General features: G+C 37.7%; 1 pseudogene; it reads right to left on the bottom strand.

Moving 5' to 3' along the window:
• Positions 1-397: 397 nt before the first annotated feature.
• Positions 398-1,133, bottom strand: LOC142424404 (14-3-3 protein zeta/delta pseudogene; annotated as a pseudogene).
• Between the last annotated feature and the right edge of the window lie 23,691 nt (positions 1,134-24,824).

Here is a 24,824-nt window from a genome sequence, read left to right as displayed (position 1 = left end):
GTGCTGGACCAGCCGTGTGGAGAACCTTGCCTGCGCTGAGATGCTTACAGGTTCACTAATTTCGGCTTTCCTCCCGCAATCGGCATCATAGTGTGTGTTTTGTGAGATTGAGGAGGACTTTGTGGATTGGTGTCAGACATATGGGTTCATGTTGGACTTGTGGGCTTGGGCAGCACTGGGTTGGGATGTCTTCTTGATGTGTACTTAACCTTTATATAAAACACTCTCTTACACATGAGTTTCAGAAGATTTGTTTCTCTAAAATACCCAGACTAACACAGAAGTAACATAAACCTGTCATAAATTATAAACAAAAAACTATTTGTGGGACAGCATGGATGACAAATGATCTACTGTGTAAATTTTAGAATGAGGCAGACAAACGTGGGAAGTTTGGTTAATTTTCCCTTCCTTCTCCTGCTTTGGCTTCATCTCCTTGGTCTCTGATGTCCACAATGTCAAGTTGTCGCTCAGTAATTGCACTATTAGTGTGCTGTCTGTGTATGACTCTTTATTAATGTATCAAGTTCAGCAATGGCTTCATCAGAAGCGGTCTTTGAAAGAGAGCAGACTTTCTCTGGGTAGTTCAGAATCTCCCAGTGGAACACAGAGAAGTTCGGAGCCAGACTCAATCTATTGGGATGCGCTGGTTGCATTTCCTCTTTGCTGATTTCAAAAGCTCTTGGTATGCTTGCTGTGACTGACCCACAATCCCTTTCTTGTCAGCACCAGCAGCAACCTCAGCCAAGTAATGGCAGTGATCTCCTTTCATTTTCACGTAGAAAACTTTGCTCTCTGCTTGTGAAGCATTGGGGGTCAAGAACTTTCCCCAAAGAGACAGGGCATCACTGCAGACAGCCCTTAGCTCGCTCTCCTTTTTCCCTCTGTATTCTCGAGTCATCTGCTGGTTTTTTCTCAGCACCTTCCGTCGGTTGCTCAATACTTGAGACAACCCTCAAAGATGACCTACAGGTGCCTACAACATTTTTATAAGCGACTGAGAGAAGATTCCTTTCCTCACTGGATCATTCAGCTCCTGGCTCAGTTACAGACTTCATGCAGGCTGCCATGTCACCACGATGTTCAACCTGCTTGGCCAGTTTGGCTATTTGCACCAGCTCACTTTTACCCATGACTGGATCCTCTGTGTCTGGGGTGGGTGGCAGCGGACGGACGGGGGCTCAGCAGTGTCTTAAAAGATATTATCTTTATATCTCATTTAAAGCATTGGATTGTATATGTTAGTCAATGTGTTAAATTCTATTCTTGCTTTCATATGCATCTATTTTTTGTATCTATTCTTTTGTTAGAGAGCATATGTATCTCTTATGTAGATAATGTGTATAGACACTATATTTTAACTAATAGAAACATGTGTTCCTAATAAATAATATCTATCTATTCGTTAGCTAATACATGCTCTTGACTTTTCTAGTTTTACGTTTTTTCTGACAATGTTTTGACGTTATCCATAAGGTTTACAGTGGCTAAATCCTCTGACATCAACAGCCTCTTCCTTCTTACAGTTTGTTCTTAGTCTGGAAGCTCTGCTGAAACTGGGTCATTTGGGGGGACTCTGCTGACACTCAAAATACCAGTGACATAGCTTCCAACATGCCAGCAGCACATAAGCCATTCTAGTATGACAAAGTAACAGAACAGTGACAGAAAGCCAGAGTTAGGAAAACAAAAAGGAGAATATGATGAGCATATCTTAAAATGAATGAAGTAAAGGAAAACTAAATAAAAACAATTTAAGCCTAGAGTTGCGGTATTAAAATACTTAAAAATTATTTTGGAAAAATATTAAATGATGTAGGAAATATCAAAAGAAGATAAAAAAGCATACAAAGCGTTACTGTACTAGAAGAACTAGTTGACATCCCATTATTTCAGGAGGTGGCTTATGAACAAGCACCAATGGTATTGAAAGAAGTCGTTCAAGCTGCACTGAAAATGTTGGCCAAAAAAAAAAGGCTCAGGAATTGATGGAAAATGTTTCAACAAAACAATAAAGCACTGGAAGCACTTACTCATCTATGTGAGGAAACTTGGAAGATCGCTACTTTGGCAACTTACTGGAAGGGATCTATTTTTGTACCCATTCCAAAGAGATGTGACAAAACAGATGCTCAAATTGTAGAACAATATCACTGATATCCCATACTCTGGATATGTTAACAGGAAAGACCAGCCCCTTGAGAAGGACATCATGTTTGGTAAAGTACAAGAGCCTCAATACAGAGGAAGGCACTTGACAAGATTGACACAGTGGCTGCAACATTAGGCTCAAAAACAAAAACAATTATGATTATGGGGCAGAACCAGGTTATGTTTTGTTCGTAGAGGGGCACCAAGCCCCGCACCCCAAACCTCCAGAATTCTGATATTTGTACTCATTCCGAAGAAAGGTGACCCAAAAGAATGCTCAGATTATGCTAGAAAGTTGTTTACTTGTGTTTTATTGATTACTAAGGCATGCAACTGAGTGAATTAAAACAAGCTATGGATAACCTTGAGGATAAAGAAATAGCAGAACACTTCATTTTGCATATGCAGAACTTGTACATGGATCAAGTGACAGTGTGTGAACAGAACAGGGGAATATGAAATGGTTTAAAATCAGGAAAGTTGTGTCTCAATGTTTTATCCCCTCACTTTGTTTAATCTGTATGCTGAGCAAGTAATTAGAGAAGCTGGATTATATGAAGAAGAATGTGGCATCAGTGTTGGAGGAAGGTTTACGTAGATAGAATAACCTTGCTTACTGAAAGTAAGGAGGATTTTAAGAACATCTGATGAAGATCAAGGACTGCAGCCTTCAGTATGGTTTAGAATATAACATCAAAAAGACTAAAATTCTAACAAATGGACAAATGGGTAGCATCATGATAAATGGAGAAAAGGTTGAATTTGTCAAGGATTTTGTCTTGCTTGGATTCACAATCTATGCTCATGGAAACAGTAGCCAAGAGATCAAAAGATGTATTGCTTTTGGTAAATCAGATCTCTTTAGAGTGTTGAACAGCAAGGATGTTTCTTTGAGTATGAAGTATGTCAGACCCAATCCATGGTGTTTCAATTTCCTCATATGCATGTGAAGACTGGATATTGAATAAGGAAGACTGAAGAACAATAGATGTAGATGGGTTGTGCCTAAGAAGAACACTGGAAGTACTGTACACAGACCAAAGGGCCAACCAACCTGTCTTGGAAGAAGTACTCCCATAATGCTCCATAGAGACCTGGATGGCATGATTTCATCTTACATATTTTGGACATGTTGTCAGGAAAGACCAGTCTCTGTAAAAGGACATCATGCTTGGTCAAGAGGAAGGGCATTGAAAAATAGGAAGGCCCTTAAGGAGCAGGACCGACACAGTGGCTGCAGCAATGGGCTGAGTGTAGGAACAGTTGTGAGGATGACGCAGGACTGGACAATGCTTTGTTCTTTTATGCATAAAGTCTCAGTGTAGGAACTGACTCAATGGCACCTAACAACAACTCCCTTATAGGAAGTTTTAAATTTTGTTTGTTTATCCTATGTGTTAGCTAGGTTGACTAGAAAATAAATCCAGTGGCATTCATATAAGAGTAAGAAAGAGTTTTATATCAAGAAGTCATTATATCTACAGAATATGTACCACCACCCATTCCAACTCAGGTCCATTAAGTCCGATAATAGTCCATAAGGCCCTCTTCAGATTCACACGTCACATGCAATGATGCAGAATGCAGGGATATCACAGGTCTGTGGGTACAAAGTCATGTGGGATCCAATGTCCTTGGAAACATGACGGGTTCTGGCAGCTCTCAGGGTCAGCAAGTAGGAAGGTGAAGGCAGAGAGAGAGAAACAGAGGTTCCTGGAACCCTCTTTTTGAGAAGACCATGCACTCAAAGAGGCACCATCAGGCACGTGATTGACAAGCTGGATAACATCCATACGCTTTTTATATCTTCGAGTTGACATAAAAATATGCAATCACCACATCTTGATTAGGCTTTGTTCAGTTATATTAACATATCAATTAAACTTTTTGTTTTATTTAATCATTTTATTAGGGGCTCATACAACTCTTATTACAATCCATACATATATCAATTGTGTAAAGCACATTTGTAGATTCATTGCCCTCATCATTATCAAAAAAATTGCTCTTTACTTAAGCCCCTGGTATCAGCTCCTCATTTTTCCCCTCCCCCATGAACCCTTGATAATTTATAAATTATTATTTTGTCATATCTTGACTTGTCTGATGTCTCCATTCAGCCATTTTTCTGTTGTCCGTCCCCCAGAGAGGAGGTCACATGTAGATCGTTGTAATCTTTTCCCCCTTTCCAACCCACCCTCCTTCTACCCACTCAGTATCGCCACTCACACCACTGGTCCTGAAGGGATCATCTGCCCTGGATTCCCTGTATTTCCAGTTCCTATCGGTACCAGTGTACATCCTTTGGTCTAGCCAGACTTGCAAGGTAGCATTGGGATCATGATAGTGTGGGCGGAGGGAAGTGGGGAGGAAGCATTTAGGAACTAGAGGAAAGTTGTATTTTTCATTGTTGCTACTTCGCACCTTGTCTGGCTCATCTCCTCCCTGAGACCTCTCTGCCAGAAGATCTCCAGTGGCCAACAAATGGGCTTTGGGTCTCCACTTTGCCCTGCCCCCCTCCCACCCCCCTCAATCACTATGGTAAGATTTTTTTGTTCTGATGATGCCTGATACCTGATCCCTTCAACACCTCATGATCGCACAGGTTGGTGTGCTTCTTCCATGTGGGTTTTGTTGCTTCTGAGCTAGATGGCTGCTTGTTTACCTTTAAGCCTTTAAGACCCAAGCCACTGGGCACCATCAGCTTTCTTCGCCATATTTGCTTATGCACCCATTTGTCTTCAGCAATCGAATCATGGAGGTGAGCACATAATGATAAGATTTTTTGTTCTTTGATGCCTGATAACTGATCTCAATTAAACTTTTATGAGAAAATTTCAACCATTTTACTCATTTTCTCTCTGTGCATATCTTTCCCAATTTGAAGACTTCAATTTTTAATTTCTCTTAGAAACAGAAAAACCCTAAACTCACATCCATGGAGTCAATTTTGACTCACATCGCTCTATAGAACATTTTTGACATTTTTGATCTTTATGGAAATGTACAGCCTCATCTCTTTCCTACAGATCGGCTGGTGGCTTTGAACTGCCAGCCTTGTAGCTTGACCCACGTGCCACCGGGGCTCCTCTTCATACAGTAGGGTGCTTCAAAACATCCATGCAAAGCTTTCCTGATCTTTTATCATGAGCTTTTGAAACCTGTTTGTATTGCCAATAACCCTAAATATTTTGAACTTGTTTTCCCTTCATGCTTCTCTTTGAATAATTTATATTTCTTAGTTTTGTTTATTTTTTAATGCATCCATTCTGCTATTAATTTGATTCAGTGATTTTTTTTAATTGAGGTAAAACTTTCTGAGCTGTAGAGGTTTAATTTCCTATTATGTCTTTCATTTCTATCTTCTTTATAGCCATCCTTCCCTTTAAATTAGCGATTCTCAACCTGTGGGCCGCGACCCCTGTGGGGGTAGACGACCCTTTCACAGGGTTCCCCTGATTCATAACAGTAGCAAAATGACAGTGATGAAGTAGCAATGAAAATAATGTTATGGTTGGGGGGTCACCACAACATGTGGAACTGTATGAAAGGGTCGTGGCATTAAGAAGGTTGAGAACCGCTGCTTTAAGCCCTTAAGAGTATTCATAATACTTACGACAGCTGTAAATCGATTATCTGACAGTTCTCATTTATAATGCCATGATTTTTTTCCATTCTAGGTGTGTGGTTTTTGTGTATGTTCATACTTCTAGCAATCTTTGTTGTATGTAGGACATTGCATATTTTAACTTTTAAGTGCTGGAATTTGTTCTATTTCAATAAACTATGTTGAATTTTTTGACAGGAATTTTGATTACTTGGGGACAGCTTGATCATTTTAAGGATTACTGTTTAAAAGTGTTTGTTAGGAGTGACTGAGTCATCTTTTCCTTACTGTTGTTTTAGTCTAATAACTAATATAAGAACCTTCTGGAAACACCTGAATTCAGCAAAGTCTCTCTTTTTTGACAAATGGTAGGAATGGAAGCAATTTCCATCTTTCTGTGAGGTTAGCCAATCTTTGTTTGCTTGTTTGTCTAAGCTCCCTGACAAGTGTTTTGTTTGTTTGTTTGTTTGATTTTCTTTAGCAGCTACACATTTACTTCGCCTTGGGTATGCCATGCATGCCTGTTTGATGCTCATCAAAACTCAATGGGGACTAGAAAATACAGTTCTGAATCCCTTTCCCTGCATAGCTCTGGTGCTTTAAAAAAAAATTCTAGCCACCTTGGCTTCTGTGAACTTCTCCGTCTTATCCTCAGCAAATCTGCTATCTAGATTACCCTTGAGCTGACATTGTTGTATATCTTCAAGACCAATTTATTTGTTTCCTTTATTTCAAAAATCATAATTATGAGTCTTTGTCTTCCCCAAATCTGAAATATTATTTTTTATTATCCAGTTTCTTCCTTGTTTACAGCTGAAGTCCTATTGTGATTTCATAGATCTATTGAAGCTGCAATGTCTATTTTATTTATTTTCCTTGCCTTTCTCAATTATTTTCAGTCAATTATATTTTGGTATCTACCCACTTTTATTTGATTTCTTATAGCTTGTGTCATGATAGCTTATTCTTTTAAAGTAGACTTTTAAAAAATTTGCTTTTTGGTATTTCAAATATAAAGCTCAAAACCACACTGCTATAGAATCAATTCTGACTTATAGGCTAGGGTAGAATTGCCCCTGTCGGTTTCTGAGACTAACTCTTTATAAGAGTAAAAAACTTCATCTTTCTTCCAAGGAGCTGCTGGTGGTTTTGAACTGCTGGCCTTTATGGTAGCAGCCCAATGTGTAACCACTCTTTCTACCAGGGCTTCCAAAAAAATCAAATTATTTATAACTTTATCTATGAGTTAAATTTTATCTGGATGGAATGCATGTTGCAGTCATTTCTTTTGTTGACTCCATTTCTTTTCATAAAATTTCTTCATGTGTTTTGTAATTCTGTTTGGAACATATATATTATATATTCATATATAAGATATATAACTTTTGTTTAGTGATATATAGTCCCTCCCTTCTTGTCTGATGTTTAGAAAATTTCCCCATTCTAACATTGTCCACAGTTCAAAATGAATCCTTATAATGCATTTTGGGGGGCAATGTAACACAATACTGGTCACAAAGTTGTATCTGCGGGGGAAAAATTTGATGAATTTTAGCATACATGACATCATCATAGAACACTTGAGATTTCTAAAAATGTATTTGAGCTTTTTTGTCTTTCCTTCATCTTCACTAGAGTTTGCATTTCTTTCCCAACTCTCAGTCTCCCATACAGCTAGGCATGACCAAGTTCTAGGAAAAACTCTCCAAATGTTAATGAGAACACACAGTCTAGCTAGTAGAAGGCCTTCGTCTTTCTTTGCACTGCCTGGAAGGTACACAGGGTGACTGGAGGTGTCAGAGAGAGTTTGAGCTCTGAGCAACATGCCCTGTCGTCCCACTGAAAGAGCACAACGAGGCGGCATGTGCTCTGGAACGCACTACCTTTCATTTCATCATCACAGGAAAAGTAGGGTGTCTTTTTTTCTTGTGGAAATCCTATAATATGACTCAGGATTGTTTGGTACCCAAAGCAATTCTAATTGATATATTTCTAGAGCCCAGTACCATGGCATATTCCTGTTCCTTTGCAAATGATAACAATGCTCTTAATTAATTTTCTCGGTCTATCTTAAGTTTCATTTGCTTATGAATTCTAGAAATTCCTGCCTATAAGATCTTCTGTGAATAGTTTGCCATCATTTTTTGTACTGTAAGATTAACATCTTTTATATTTCCATGTGATGTAGGAACATTATTTTGGGAGATTATGTGAATGTTTGATGTTCCCCAACTAGATTCTCAGTGTTTGTGAGGAGGGTTTTGGATCTTGCCAGAGACTTTTGCTTACATCATTTGTAAAAAGGGAATTTACTTGATTTTTTCAGGTTATACCTCATTGCAGACACTCCCAAAATTTTTACTAACTTTAATTTATGCATATAATCAATTTTTAAAAACCTTTTATCAGGTATAACTCACATTATATGTAGTTCACTATTAAAGTGTACAATTTAGTAGTACTTAGTATATTTACAGATTCTTGCAACCATCATGGTAAAATCAAATCATACTCCATTTTATGATTTGAGTTACAGATAATACTTTGTGGTTAATGAATACTTATTGATTGTTTTAACCACATAAAACACAGAATTAAGGTGGCTTTATGGGAAATTCCAGGATATGTAGATAACTCAATATATGCATTGTAGTATAACCTCCTCTAATCATTTTAATAAAACATTAAAACAAATTGTCAATAATTTTGGGTGTCTAAAATCCAGATATTCATGTAAGGATTATCAGGAAATATTGTTGACTAAAAGTTGTTTCGGATGAATTTTTCAAGAGCTGGTCCGTCCTTGTCTGAGGTGCTTATTTCTCTTCCTCTGCGCTTAGTCCTCAAATGCAGGTCTTGCTTCCCGGGCAATCCCTCCGTATTACCCCCTCTTCATAGAGTGTACCGTGCTGCCTACTACATTTAACAGCCCTCAGAGTTCCAACAAAATCCACTTCTTCTAGGATAATCTTTCCCATTATATTAAAGCTGCTGTGAAGCAGAAACCACCTCCTCTGCTTCCCTCAGAGCCCTGCAGAGATCCCGTACAACTGTTTGCTGGTTATTACATTACACAGGGTACTTTTTACGATTGATGGTGGAACGTGGATGAAAGTCTGTTCTAGCATAAATGAGTTTATTCATGTAAGGAGACATGAAGCTTGTTGTCAATTAAAGAGCATAAGCCTTTTTAAAAAACCTTCTTAATGCCCAAGATTTTAGTCTCAAACAATGGCAAATAAAGTAAGTGCCCTAACTACTCGATGCTGGATTGTGAGTGGAACGCTTTTTACTGCCTTCTTAGGCCTGGAGACAGCTAGATTTATTCTTTAAAATTTTTTTATTATAGTAATAGAAAATAGAACATAGGAATAGTATATATATATATATATTTCTAGAAACAGAACCAAACAGTACTTTGAAGTTTAAAAACGAAAACTAAATCTATTGAATGATGTTAAAAATCACTGTTAAATTTTTTTTTAGAGATATTTGCAAAGTTCAGTTTTGTCTCAACTTCTTTGGGCCAGGGTTCTCAATAATTTTGGATGACTATTCCATGATGTGACCTAACACAATGTAATCAACTCCATGATGGGAACTAACATCACATAATCAACTCTGGGCAATCAGCAGCTGGGGTGGAATGCAGTTTCTTTGATTAGGTCACAACCTTGATGCAGTGGAAAGAAAGACTCCTCTGAATTTTTTTTTTGTGGTTGACTCCTTTTAAAGCAAAGTCCATGTGAAACTTGTCACTTCTGCTAGAGCTGGAATATTGAATCTGGTTAATTGACCCCTTGCCATTCTGCCTGCCAACGCCAGGAAACACCCGTGAACTTCTGACCCTGATTTCATTCACTTTGAAACCACCAGCCTGCCTTTTCCCTGCTCCCTGATTCTTCAGCTCCTGCAGCTACTTGAATCAGGAGGTAACTCCAGCTTACTGTGTGAGCCACGAATTTGAATCGGGCTCTACTTACTCACTTCTACAAGTGTGTGAGCCTTTTCTGGATTTAAATTTTTCTATGTACAAACATCTATAAGGACCACTAGTTTTGCCTCTCTAGAGGACCCCACCTACCATAGTTGATAAGCTCCCTCAAGTTACATGTTGTACGTAAAAGTCCATGCTGACTCTTAAGTATGCATCATCTTAGTTCATGGAGGAGGCTCCATTCTTCTCATGCCATTTTTTTAAATGTAAGAAACCCCCCAAACCAAGCCCATTGCCATCGAGTTTGTGCCAGATCAAGGAACATGAAACAAGGGCAAAGGGAATGGTCTAAGCTGCTCTGACTCCACAAAGGGGAATGGAAATCATCAGCAGCATTAGCCAGCAATAGCTAATTCTTATGAGGCAGATATCGGACATGCCTACATTTCCAGCAATTTTTACCAATTCTCACACTTACCATGTCTCCCAAGACACTCTCTGCTTCTCCACTGGAGTAAGAAATTCATTGCAATGGCCACATAGAACTCATAGACAATACTAAAATGTTTCCATAAAACTCAGAGTCTCAGAAACCCACAGGGGCAGTTCTGCCCTCCCCTAAAGGGTCACCATGAGTCAGAATTGACTCGATGGTACTGAGTTTGAGTTCGGTACTAGGCAAATTGGCAGGTTATAATTGGGGAGAAAATATTCAGAATTGAGTTGTGAGCAGTCTCTTCACAGCTGTAGAGGTATGCTTGTCTCTGGTCCCTGACCTTTCAGCCACACCACTCTTTGGCCTCTTTCCTGCTGGACTAATATAACGGACTTCTTTGAGGGCTGCCAATAATTGCCTAAATGGAAAATACATCACCAAAAACTTCAGCTTGAAGCCACTCAGCTCAAGTTCTATGGGTCAGCAACGCTAGCTCTCGGAAGTGTCTGAGTATGCCATTATGCAAGCAAGCCTCCCACATGAAGGGAATCAGCTTTACCCACTTTGTGGGTTGGAAACCTCTACCTCCTGCCCCTTGTTCCTTCCGCTGCTCCTTTACCACTCTCCCGTCACTTTTCTGGTGTCACAGCTTTCTGTCCCTGGATTCAAGGAGGTCTAATGCACAGGGATCCCATGATGAAAAGGATGTGTTCCACATATGGCTCTTCATTCTTTTTTTTTATTTTCTGGCTCTTCATTCTTAATGAATGTTACCTACAATGCCCCACTTCTGTGAAAGCTAATTTTATACCCAGTAGGATGAAAAAATTGGCCAACTCCTTTGTTAAGAGTTCCAAACTTTTATAATCAAAACCATCCTGTGAACAGACACGACTAAAACCAATCAGCTTCCTCCACTTGCTCTTACCCAGAGTCATTTGGTGGCTGTTACAATGTCCATGGTTACATATTAGATAGTTCCGTGTATTATACTGCAGTATCCAATGTGTGCACAGTAGAACTCCTCCATAGGGCTTTCAAAGATGTGATCTTCTAAAAGCAGTTTGCAGGTCTGTCTCCAGAACAGGTTTGAACCATCAACAGTTCAGCGAATAGTATAAGGTTTAACCCCTAGCACCACCCAGGTACTCTAATTCTTATATAAAGTATTTATATATTTTTAAAGATTTAGCAAAAACAAGGTGAAAATTCATTCTGATTTTTATGTTATTCTAGTCTAAAGTTATAATATAGAAGGATGCTATGAAAAACACAGGATTTCTCTTTGTACCCACTCTGCCAAGTACAAGGTTCAAACCCACCAGGTATTTTGTGGGGGAAAGATAAGACTGTCTGCTCCTCTAAAGAAAGATCCACAGTCTCAACCCCTCAAGTAGCAGTTCTATGCTGCCCTAGAGAGTCACTATGAGTCAGAATGAACATAATGGCAGAGGGTTGTTTTGGATAGGCAAAAAATTGAACAATGAGGGGAGAATAAAAAATATGAAAAGACTGAAAGTCACTTCTCTAAAGAGAATTGGTAGATGTACAATCATTTCAGAAGCATCTGACCAAGAATTAATAATATTGAAAGAAGTTCAAACTGCACTGAAGCCATTGTTGGAAAATAAATCTCCAGAAATTGAAGGGATACTGTTTGCAGTACATCAAGAAATGTATGAAATGTTGGAAACATCCACTTACCCATACAAAAATGTGGCAGAGATCTTTCTGACTAATTGGCTGAGAGGGATCTATATGTGTGCCCATTCCAGAGCAAGGTGATTCCAAGTAATGCAGAAATTCTGAAATGTCAATATCACACACACACGTAAAATTTACTTGAGATAATTAGAAAACAATTGCAGTAGTATATCACCAGTGAATATCCAAGCCATATTTAGAAGAAACCTTGGAATGAGGCATATATTGCTCATATCAGCTTAAAACAGAGAATACCAGAAAGATATTTACCTTTGTTGTATTGATTATGTAAAGACACTCAGCTGTATACATAATAACAAATTGTGGATTACATTGCAAATAAAGGGAATTCCAGAACCCTCAATTATGCTTCTGTAGAACAAGTACATAAACCAAGAGGCAGTCATTTGAAAAGAACAAAGGAAGATAGTGTGGTTTAAATTCAGAAAAGGTATGTGTCAGGGTTGTAGCATATCACCATATTTGTTCAATCTGCACACTGTGCAAATAATATGAGGGCCTGGATTTTATGAAAGCAGCAAGAATTTTTAAAGACTCATTAACAACTTGTGATATATAGGTGACACAGACTCTCTTGCTTGGATTAGTTACTGATGAAGATTTATGCTTACAATAAGAAAACGAAAATCCTCACAGTGAACCAATGAACAGCATCATGATAAACAGAGAAAACTTTGGAGGTAGTCAAGGATTTAATTTCATTAGGATTGATGATCGACACCCAAGGAATCAGGCATCAAAAAATCAAAAGGTTTATTGCATTGGGAAAATCCACTCTAAAAGACCTCCTTGAAGTGTGAAAGGACACAATAAATATTAGAGTAGAATAAATTAATCAAAAAACAAAACTTTTTTAAGTCAAGAAGATAAGAAGTTGGTTCTTTGCAAGGAGTAACCAAATTGACAAACCACTGGCAAACTCAGCAAAGGAAAGGAAAGAGAAAAAGCAAATATTATGAATAAGAAATGAAATACACAACATTTTAACAGAACCAACTAAAATAAAATGATACATAATATTATGTAACTGCATTCCATCCAACAAATTAAAAAACCTAGAAGTGGACAAAATTCTAGAAGCATATTGCCTACTTAATTAAAACAGATTGAGTTAGAAAAATTTAACAGACCTATTAGACACGAAGTATATCTGGTCATTAAAAATTCCGAACATCAAAAAATTTTAACACCTGGATCCTATTATACCAGAATTTAGTAAAGGATAAAGGATAATATACTATTAAACTCATTTTATAAAACAATTATTAACCCTGATAATAAAATCATAAAAGTGCACCACAAGAATAGATCAGAATAGACCAATATACTTTATGAATATAGATACTAAAATTGTTGCCATAATTCTAGCTAAAATAATTCGATAAAACACTTAAAAGTGCATCATGGTTAAGTGAAATTCATATCATCTATGCAAGGATAATTCAATACCAGAAAAAACAATGCAATCTACTATAGAAATAACAAAAAATAAAAGAATATATGATTATATCAATTAATGAAAAAGGAATCTGATGAAATTCCACATCCATTCTTGATAAAAACCGTCAATAAAATAAGAATTGAAGGAAAATTCTCAACATAATAAAGGCCACATATGTAAAATCAGTGGCCAGTATTTCACAGTGGACTGAAACTGAAAGAATCTCACCTCTGAATGGGAACCAGACACTACTTAATATAATCCTAGAAATCTTAGAGCAGTTACACAACAAAACGATATCAAAGTATTCCGAATTGTCAAAGAAGAAACAAAATTCTATTTTGGGAATAACATGCTCTGATATATAGGAAACACCAAAATGACCATAAAGAATTACTGGAACTAATTGAAAATTTGGTAACATAGCAGGCTATAAGATCCACATACAAAAATCAGTTCTATTTTTTTCATTTAAGAAAGCATATTCTGAAAAGGAAAATTTTAAAATAGTATCATTTACAATAAACACTTCCAAAATAAAATATAATTAAATTTAACCAGAGAAACAGAAGACTTTAAACAAAGAAAACTATAAAATACTTCTACAAGAAAAATAAAACCATAACAAAGCCCACATGGAAAAAGCACACTGGTCTATGTGATCACGAGGTGTTGAAGGGTTCAGGAATCAGGCATCAAAGAACAAAAAAATCATATCATTGTGAAGGAGGGTCAGTGCAAAGACCCAAAGCCCATCTGTAGGTAACTGGACATCAAGTATAGAAGGGTCGCCGGGAGGAGATGAGCCAGTCAGGTTGCAGTGCAGCAACGATGAAACATACAACTTTCCTCTAGTTCCTAAATGCTTCCTTTCATCCACTATCATGATCTCAATTCTACCTTACAAATCTGGCTAGGCCAGAGGATGTACACTGATACAGATAGGAAGCGGAAACACAGGGAATCCAGGGCAGATGATCCCTTCAGGATCAGTGGTGTGAGTGGTGTTACAGGGAGGGTTAAGGGAAGGTAGGTTGGAAAGGGGGGACCCCTATAAAGTGATTAAAAAAAGAAAACAAAACAGATATATTATATATACTCATATATAAACTGAGTTTTTCAGCATTTTTAATACTTTTATGGTAAAATTAGGTGCCTCAGCTGATTTCCATGTTGGCTTATATTCAAGTATATACTATAAGTGGAAGAATGTCCCATGTTCATGGATAGGAAGACTTTATATTGTGAAAATACATTGTTACCCAAAGCACTACATAAATTCAATGTGAATCAAATTAAAATTCCAGCACAGTTCTTCACAGGAATAGAAAATCTAATCATCAACTTTATATGGAAAGGAAATAAACCTGGAATAAACAAAATGCCACCATAACACAAAACAAATTAGGAAGTTTTCTATAATAGCAAAAAGGTGGAAACAACCAAAAAGCCCATCTTTGGAGGAATGGATAGATAAATTCTGGTACATACACAAAATGGAATATTATGCCTCTCTTAAAGTTCAATAATAAAATTGTGAAACATCTCATTACATGGCCAAATTTTGAAGACATTGTGCTCAACAAAGTTAGTCAACCTTATTAAGATGAATACTACATGACACCATTATATTACATATATATTTTTCAAAAATCAAGAACAATTATTTTCACATCAAAGAAGCAAAGTTTGAAGTCTATTGTAAGGCTTGGGGAGGGTTGAGGGACTCAGAGGGAAGGAGGAAGGGCAGGAGGCAAGAAAAAGAAAGGGACAGGGACACACACACAGGGATGTTACTGAGACACTGTCACTCTCCTGATGATTTGGGTTATGAGACTGTGCTTTATATGTTTTATTCCTTGTGCATTCTCCTCTGCATGTTATAGTCCACAAATAAAAGGAGAGGGAGAGAGTATAAAATTCAGTCTTTAAAAGCCCAAACCCTGGTTTAAGTGTTTACAAATGGAGTCAAAGTCATATGAAACTGACTTCAATGCTTTTATAAGCACATGGGCTAGTTTCAAACGAACATATATAAATAAAGTGTTTAAGGAAAAAGATGTCTCTTTGAAGACTAAGCCACACCTGACCAAAGCAATGCTATTTTTCAGTCACTTCAAAGATGTATGAAAGCCAGACAATGAATAAGCGAAAAATTAGAAGAAGTGATACCTTTAATTATGATATAGACAAAGAATATTGAAAATACTATACAGTGGCAGAAGAATAAATAAATCTTCTTTCGATGAGTAAAGCCAAAATGCTGCTTAGAAGAGAGGGTGAGACTTTGTCTCATGTATTTTGGTCATGTTATCAGGAGAGACCAGTCCCTGGAGCGAGACATTACCTTGAGAAGGAGAGGGTCACTGAAAAAGAGGAGTGTCCTCAAGAAGACATGGTGGCTGCAAAAATGGGCTCAAATATGACCATACTAGGATGGCACAGGACCAGTGTTTTGTTTATTGTACAGAGGTGGCTATGAAATGGATTAGACTTAAAATCCCCAAAAGTTACAAGAAAAGTGTTATAAAGGGAAAACAAAACAGAAAAGCAAGCAACAGCAAAAACCTTGACAATTTGGTTTAACATATTTTTATCAAAAGACTCAATCATGTTAGATACTAAATTATAAAGTATGATTTATAAATGAGATTTAGTAGTTTTGGTTTGGGCTGCTAACTGCAAGTTCAGCAGTTCGAAAGAACCAACCTCTCCATGTGAGAGAGATGAGGTTTTCTACTCCTGTAAAGAATTATGGACTCAGAAATCCACTGGGGAATTCAACTCATTCCTACACAGTCTGTACAAGTCAGAATCAACTCAGTGGTCATGAGGTTGGTTTGGGGAAATTATTGAAAATGAAAAGAAATAACAAAAGTTTTATTATGCTTGTTTTTTAACATACACTTTTGTAATTTTGGATAACGGGGAAAGTGTAAAACCTTGGTGGAAACAAATTTCTGAGATTGTTTTTCATTCCATACTTTGAATTCAAATGCCAGGTATTTGAACTCCTCTTTCCTCTGTTTCATTTCCAAAAATAACCCTCCAGCTTCAGCGCATCATTTTTCCCATTGTCTTCTGAAATGTGTAACCATAGCCAGCTTTGCAGAGCATACCAAATGGGAAGACAAGAGTTTTTGTTTGACATCCAGCTTGTCTGGTATCTGACATTAGCATTGGTAGGAACCTAATTGCTAAGTGCCATCTTTTTATTTATCGTGCCACTACATTGTTCACAGACACTGGCAACTATTTTATTATGCTTAAAAGATAATAAATGATTTTATAGAATATAAGGTATAAGATTAATAAAGCACACATTTTTCCATTTAAATGAATTGATTTCAGGTGTGTATGTACACACACATATGCGTATACCATGTAGGAAATAAAGTACAGGAACTAAAACGTTTTTAAATATTAAAGGAACTCACTAAAGAAAACATTGGGATCTTTTGAAGCTAATTTTCTATGTAAATTGTTTGATTCTTAGGCTGTGTCTCTCCTATAAAAAGACTCTAGGATTTCCAAAGTGAGACAACTAAGAATATGATAATGATGGTATTATTTTGCACGGAATGAAATCACAAAGGTCAGAGAAGACTGCAATCTTACATTATAAAACAAAAATGAAAGATATTTAAAATATGTAATATATTTAGTTAGATTTACTTTCCTAAAATGCTATATATGTCAACTTTTATATACACGGAGTCTAACTAACTAGGTTTAAGGATGAAGACATGTGAAATAGAGCTTGCATGAAAAAGCTTGGTAAAGGTTGAGCAAACATGGTTCCAAGCAGTAGCAAGCTATACCTAATGGAAGAGAATATATCACAAAGGGTGATTTTTCAAGGTAGAAGCCTATGGCATGGAATAGCATGGCATGGTGTGATATGATGTAGTATGCTATGGTGAATGAAATAGATGAAGGCGGTCAAGGAACTGCAAAGGAAATGAACCGACACAGTGGATGCAATGATGCACTCGAATATAACCCCTACTGTGAGGATAGCACGAGGCTTCAGTTTTCCTTCTGTTATGCAGAGTCAAAGCCAACTGGGCAGCACCTAACAACAACACCATGGTATGGTTTGGAGTCTTTGATCCTTGGTACCAGAATGTTGGTTGTGTCAGAAGAATGGCTCAGTGATTTACTTTCAACCCCTCCCCCCTAAAAAACAACAATTGAAAACTCTATGGAGCACAGTTCTACTCTGACACACATGAGGTCACCATGAGTTTGACCCAGTCAAGGACAACTGGTTACTACTGGTTGTGGTGTGCTTGCCCTACTTAGATCATGTATGAGGTTACATTTGAAGTGGGTGAGGATAGTAAAATAAGGAAAATTGTCATCTGAAGTTTAAAGTATTTGAAAGTTGAAGCATCCAGTAGTAGTCCTTTAAGAGTCTGAGAGTAAACCATTTGAGGACAGTACAATAAGTTTCTTCTTGTTTTCAGGATTCTCTTCCTCCCATGGTTGTGTTTCAGTTACCTAGCACTGATATAACAGAAATACCACAAGTAGATTGTGAGGGTAAAGTTGTTTGCTTCTTAGGCAAGCAGGACAGGCCCACTATCTTCCATGGTTCATGGTCTGTGGGAGAATGCTGATGGCTAAGCCATGGTCGTTGACGAAGGATGGTCTGTTTCTCCTTCTGAGGTAAATGGACACTTGCCTTCTGTTCCCTGATTAAAGCTGCAGAAGACAGCAGCCTGAAAGCTTATCGGTTACTCATGTTCCCAATCTTAACCCCACCTCCTGTCTGTGAATAACTTGGCTGATATGTTAATGCTTCTTTGTCAACCTTCAAAGAGTTGTGAGCTGTCCCATTGTGCAATCCTCTCTCATGAGCTGCAAGATAAGTGAAGGAAAGATATGTAAGCCTGCCTCTAATACAGGTGTCCTAGAGTGTCTATACTGCAGCGACCCCTGTGCATCAACTTTTGGGTATCCCTTTTGCATATAAGTTTTCTCCTTGCATATCATACCCTCTCGAGCCTGTCCTGTTTGTGAGATAAGAGCTGGTATCTATATTGTCTTATAGTGGAAGAATTTAGCAAACATAAATCTTGTCCTTTTACAGTTTAGGAAGCCAGAAGTTCAAATTCAGAATGCTGGTTCTAAGGGAAGACTTTCTTTACCAATTCTCTCTGACTTTCAGTTTTGAAGGACACAGTTTGCTCCTTGACATTCTTTCAGCTCTCATACTCACTGCCATTGAGTTAATGCTGACTCACTGGGACCCCTGTGGGTTTCTGAGGCTGTAACTGTTTACAGAAGACCTGGCAACCATTCAGATTGCCACCCAACAGGTAACCACTACACCACCTGGGCTTCTTAACATTCGAAGCCTTAAAAATTCATGACCTTGCCTGATACAAGCAAGTTTATTCAATAATACCATCTAAAGGTTTTAAACTAACTCCAAGCTCAAATTCCACACTGGGAAAAATTTCTCCTTCCTCTAAGAAGCTGTGAAATCTATACTAGTTTTCTTCTTCAAAAATACAACATTATAAGAAAGACATTCCCATTAAAAATGGGATCAATGAAAGGAAAAGAAGGGACAAAAGGTCAAGAAGCGAATCTAACGCCAAGCAGAACAATTTACATCCACACATGTAGAATTACACTTTGTAATGGCAGAGCAGTAACACTGAAGCAATGGAGCTCCAAATCGGTGAGCTTGAAGATAATTCTCACAATACCAACTTAATACAAAAATTCCAAGGAATTTTCGGAACAGGAATAAACCAGAAAAAAGTACAGAGAATGGATTATGCTGGGTTGACTAGGGAAACAAATTCATAGGCACTCATGTATAAGAAAGAGCTTTATATACAAGAGCAGTTGAATATTGAGCAAACATCCCAGCCAAGTCCAGATCAAGTTCATAAATCTGATTTTAGCCAATATATCCAATACTAATCTATAAAGTCCTCTTCAGACTCATGAAACACATGGAATGATACCAAATGCAGAAAGATCACAGGTCAGCGAGTGGAAGATCTTGAGGATCCAGTGGCAGTGTTAGTATTTCAATGCTGGCAAGGGTCTCCATATGACTCCTCCTGCTTCAGAGCTCTAGCATAGCTCCATCTGTCTTGTCCAAGGAGATATCTCACAGAGAGTGAGCGTGTGTCCTTTCTCCAGCGAGCTATTTAACTCCTTAGCACCTTCAAATGAGGTCATCAATCTGCAACCTGAATGACAGGCTAAACTCCACCACTTCATTATTAATTCTCTCAAAGTGGCAACGGATTATGCAACTATCACAGAGAAAATTGTCCAAGTGACTCTGGGTGAAAACTTCCCAAACATCCTTCAACCATCATGAAGGAGGGCAAATAACCATTCAGGGAGTGAGGGAACCCCAAACAGGATAGACTCGAAAAGAAAAATAACCACAATGTTTCATAAATCAGCTTTCCTAACACAAAATCAAGGAAATAATTCTGATAGCAATTCAGGAAAAATGAAATGGCACCTTCACAGGGTGATCAATAAGGCTACGCTCTGGTTTCCCAGCGGAAACCATAAAGGCAAGCAGGCCATGGGAGGGCATATACAAAATTCTGAGAGAAACAGAAATGCTAATCAAGAATAATATATCCAGCAAAATTGTTCTTCAAATATAAGGAAGAAATAAGGGCTTTTCCAGAATAAGAGATATTAGAGGAATTTATAAAAATAAGACTTAACTTACCAAAAGAGACCAAGAGGAGTTGTTTGGATAGAGACTCACAGCAGCAGCAGACATCAACCTGAGATCTGCATATACGATAACAACAACCAGATGTCAACTCAATGATCAAAATAACCAACTTCAAACACACTCACAAGATTGAAACCAGAGGAGGCAGAGAATTGAATCTGGAATGAAGATAATGAGGAGAGGAGTAGAGTGAATAACGTGGATACAAACAATTCAAACCGAGAGGAAATCAAGTATATTTCTAGAGAGATGTGATTGTTTCAAAGTGGAGAAAAAATATCAAAAACATAAGGTAACCTCAAAGAATATGAATCATTACACAGAAAGAAAGAATGAAGGAAGGGAAGAAAAAGACCCCCAAATCCAGAAACAAGATGAATTTTGCACATTACATTATGAGGAACAAATAAACTAACTGTAATACAAAAAACACAGCAAAATGACAATAAACTCACATATGTCAATGATGGCAGTGAATGTAAATAATTAAAATACAACAGTCAGATAAAGATATAGCAGAATGTAGAAGAAACAGAACCCATCAATATGTGGCTTACAAGAAATACAGCTAAGACTCAAAGACAAAAATAAACTAAATATCAAAGGATGGGCTAAAAAAATCAATGGTATTCAAAACAAAACCAGGAGTAATAACAGGATCAAAGAAAATAGACTTCAATGAGAAATAAAGCATGTGAGAAAAAGTAGTACACCACACAGTGATCCAAGGAACAATCAGAGGAGAAAATAAAACTATAACCAATATCCATGCCCTCAAATGAAAGCCTTCAAAAGCACATCAAAATCTTACAGACTGGGAGAGAGAGACATGCAACTCTACAATCATAGAAGGAGACAGACAACTCTTTAGGAGGAAAGACACATAGAAGGAAACAAAGACACAAGAGATCTCTACAACACAATGAGTCAACTTGACCTCTTAGACACATACAGAGAACTCTACCCAACAACAGAATATGCATCCTTTTTCAGTACACTTGGAACATTTTCCAGAAGAGATGTTAGGCCATAAAGCAAGCCTCAATAAATTTTAGAACAATAAAATATTGCAAGCCATTTTCTCAGACCACATTATTCTAAAATTAGAAAGTAACAATCAAGAAGAAAATAAAATATATGGAAATTGAATAACACCCTGATTAAAACTACTGGGTAATTGAATAACTAAAGAATGAAATTTTAAAATTCCTTTAAACCAATGAGAATGAATATACAATATAGTAAAACCTTTTGGACACAACTAATACCATAGACAGTGGGAAATTTATAGTAATAAATGCACACATCATAAAATAGTAAAATAATCCTCCGGGCACCACCAGAAGAAGAGAAATAATAAAGATTTGAGCATAAATATTTGAAACATAAAAAATGAAATAGAATTAGCAAGACAAGTTAGGTTAACAAAAAAACAAACTACTGGCAGAACGAACAAAGGAAAGGAAAGAGATGAAGTATCAGGACTAAGAAATGAACTTTGGTTGTGATATTAGTGACAACCAAACCAGCTGCAACATAAAGGTAATACCACAATATTATGAAGGACTATATTCCAGCAATTTGGAAATCTAAGAGAAATGAGCAATTTCAAGAAACACAGTACCTATGGAAGCTGAAACAAATATATAAAGAACTGAATAGATAGACAGGTGTTAGCTTTGCTGGGCATAAAGGCAACAGACTACAAGGAGATGAGATGTGAGCAAAAGAGAGGAAACAGAGCAAACCACTGGGAGGTCTGGTAAGTTGTTTAAAATGTTGAATGTAAAAAATGATCTGCTTTGTCATCCCCTATCCAATTCACATTATTTTGAAAAGGGGGAAAAAGGTTGGGTGACCACTACATTTCAATAGGAAGACCAAACAATTTTCAACAAACAGCGCATCTCCAGAGTTGTTATTGCTAGTTGCTGTCATGGTGACCCCATGTGCGCAAAGTAGAACTACTACACAGGGTTCCAAAGCATTGCCTTTCAGAAACAGATGTCATGTGTAAGTATCTGCTTGGCCTGGGATAAGTGTGAGAGAAGTGGGGGAGGTCTGGGTAGATTGTAGGCCAGCAAGAGTAGGAGAGAACAGAGACTAAAGGTAACCCAGGAAGAGGTCAGAGAAAAAAGTGAAAGTATATTTTCTGCAGATGGGGAAGTTAGATCACTTTTGTAAACATTGCCCTATTTTCTCAGTAGCATTTTTGGACAAAGGTAAATGCCATAGCCCAGAGGTTTACAATAAATTATGAATCGCATAGAGACAATGCCATTGAAAAAAACACGACACTAGGTGCCGCCAGGAAAAAAAAATTGACACCCCAGTCTGAGTCAGGATTTTTTATTTCGGCATGTTTGAACATGCCTATCAGAAACCTTCCAAACACGTGTGCATTTAATCATGAAATAAATTCATTCCTTTCATCTACAAGTTTCATCCCAAAAAAGTCAGAAGAATTTACTGGTAGAATAAAATTTAGAATTCTAACTCAAGCCGAGACATTTTATACTGTCATTTGCGCATGTATTCAGTAATTGTTTGTGGAGAGGAAAAAAACCCAACTGTGTTAGAAACTAGAGATTGAAAAGAATTTTAAGACCCAGACATTGGCATAGAGATTGAGAATTAAGACGCAGGGGCTATTTGAAAAGTGAATGGGTCTAGATATCAGCAAGTCAACGAGCAAGTTGCCTCCATGACAGCATTACTTTTGGGATTTGCTGCTGGGAATATAAATCTATATGGAAGTACCCCCCCATTCTCGAACGGAAAAAGGTCAGCTGGAAGGAGCTCTCATTGTACCCATTTTTCCCACTAGGCAAGCATTGAGCAATTCGCTCTCAATCAGTGCAGCCAGTGGTGTTTCCTAGGAAATTCTCACTCAACACAGTGAATTTTTTTTTTCGTAAAAGCAGTTTAGCTTGAACCCCCTTTTTTTGTTATGGTCCATTTTAGAGAAGAATGTGTGCAGATGTAAAATTTTGTTTCCTGCTCAGAAAAAATGCCGCAGAAACTGTTGTGATGTTGCCACAGCTTACAAGGACAGCACCATGGGAAAACTAAAGTGTATGAGTGGTTTTCTCATTTCAAAAAAGGTGAAAGGTCAATTGATGACAAACTTGATTTGGATGTCTGTCGACTTCCTGAAAGGACAAGAATGTCTACTTTTAGGGCATTTGGAGTTCATTCCACCAGGTCAGACTGTTAATAAAACTTTCTATTTAGAGTAGTAGTTCTCAACCTTCCTAATGCCGGGACACTTGAATAAAGTTCCTCATGTTGTGGTGACCCCCAAATCATAAAATTATTTTTGTTGCTACTTCATAACTGTAATTTTGTTACGATTATGAATTGGGCAACCCCTGTAAAAGGGTCATGTGACCCCTAAAGGGGTCACAACCCACAGATTGAGAACCGCTGATTTAAAGGTTTCAAAAAGATAGCATAACAGTGTGTGACACAAAAGGCCTGATTTGGAGCAGACAGGAAAATGATTTTGCCACCATGTCAATTCACCTGCTCACACAGTCATCTCCGTGCACCGGTCTTTGAAAAATACAACAGCATGCCTCTCTTGCCCCATGCATCTTACTCACCTGACCTCGCTCTGTGTGACTTCTTTGTGTTTCCACTAATGAAGAGGCACATGAAAGGACAGCGATTTGAGGATATAGAAGAACTGAAGAAAAAATCAAGGGAGGTGCTGTTAGCCATCCAAGCAGATGAGTCCGAAAAAATGTTTCCTATCATCCCTTAACAGAAGGGTCACAAGGAAGGGACAATTTGGCTGGGGTGGAGCCAGGGTGCAGAATAGCACCAAAGTAACACACATCATTCCTCTAGTTACTGAGTGCTTCCCCCATTATCATGACCCTGTTCTACCTTGCAAATGCAGCTAGACCAGAGAACACACATTGGTTCAGATGAGAGTTCTCGATACATGGATTCCAGGACAGAAAAACCCCTCAGGAATGGCAGTGGGAGTAGTGATACCATGGGGCGGTGGGGGTGGGGGGAGGAGAAGGAGAGATAGGAAAGAAAGGGGGAACTGATCACAAGGTTGGATATATTACCCCCCTTCCCAGCAGGGATGAATAATAGAAATATACTTGAAGGGAGACAACGGATTTTGTAAGATAGTAAATAACAACAACAATAATATATAATTGATAAAGGATTCACAAGGGTGGTAGGGTGGGGGAGTAAGAGGAAAAAAGAGGAGCTGATACCAAGGACTCAAGTTGGGAGTTCTTGGTGACCTTATTTATTTCTTCTTTTGCTACGGGTCTGTTCAAGTTCTTAATGTCCACATGCAACAAATTAGGGAGAGAGTGTTTTTCTAGGTATCTGTCTGTGCCCTCCAAGTTATTGAATCTGTTAGCAAACAGTCTTTCATAGTGCTGTGTTATTAATCTTTTTTATTTCATTAGGGCCTCTTGTGACTGCCCCTGTTTCATCCCTAATTTTTGATATTGATGCCTGTTCTTTTTCCTTTGTTATATTTGCTAGCAGTTTGCCAATTTTGTTAATCTTTTCAAAGAACCAGCTTCTTCTTTTGTTATTTTTTCCTATTATTATTCTGTTTTCTATTTCATTTGTTTCTGTTCTTATTTTTATGATTTTTTTTTCAATTAAGGAGGTGACCATGATTCTCTCCTCTTTTTTTCATGTGTGCAATCAAGTGACCTTTGATAACTGCTTTTGCTGTGCCCCATATATTTTGGTATGTTGTGTTATCACTCTATGAATTTCCTAATTTACTCTCCTATTTGGACAATTACCCATTCCTTT

The sequence above is a fragment of the Tenrec ecaudatus genome, chromosome 13 (assembly GCF_050624435.1).
Source record: "Tenrec ecaudatus isolate mTenEca1 chromosome 13, mTenEca1.hap1, whole genome shotgun sequence".
Lineage (NCBI taxonomy): Eukaryota > Metazoa > Chordata > Mammalia > Afrosoricida > Tenrecidae > Tenrec > Tenrec ecaudatus.
The sequence above is the reverse complement of the archived record's forward strand: the minus strand, read 5'-3'. Positions and strand labels throughout refer to the sequence as shown.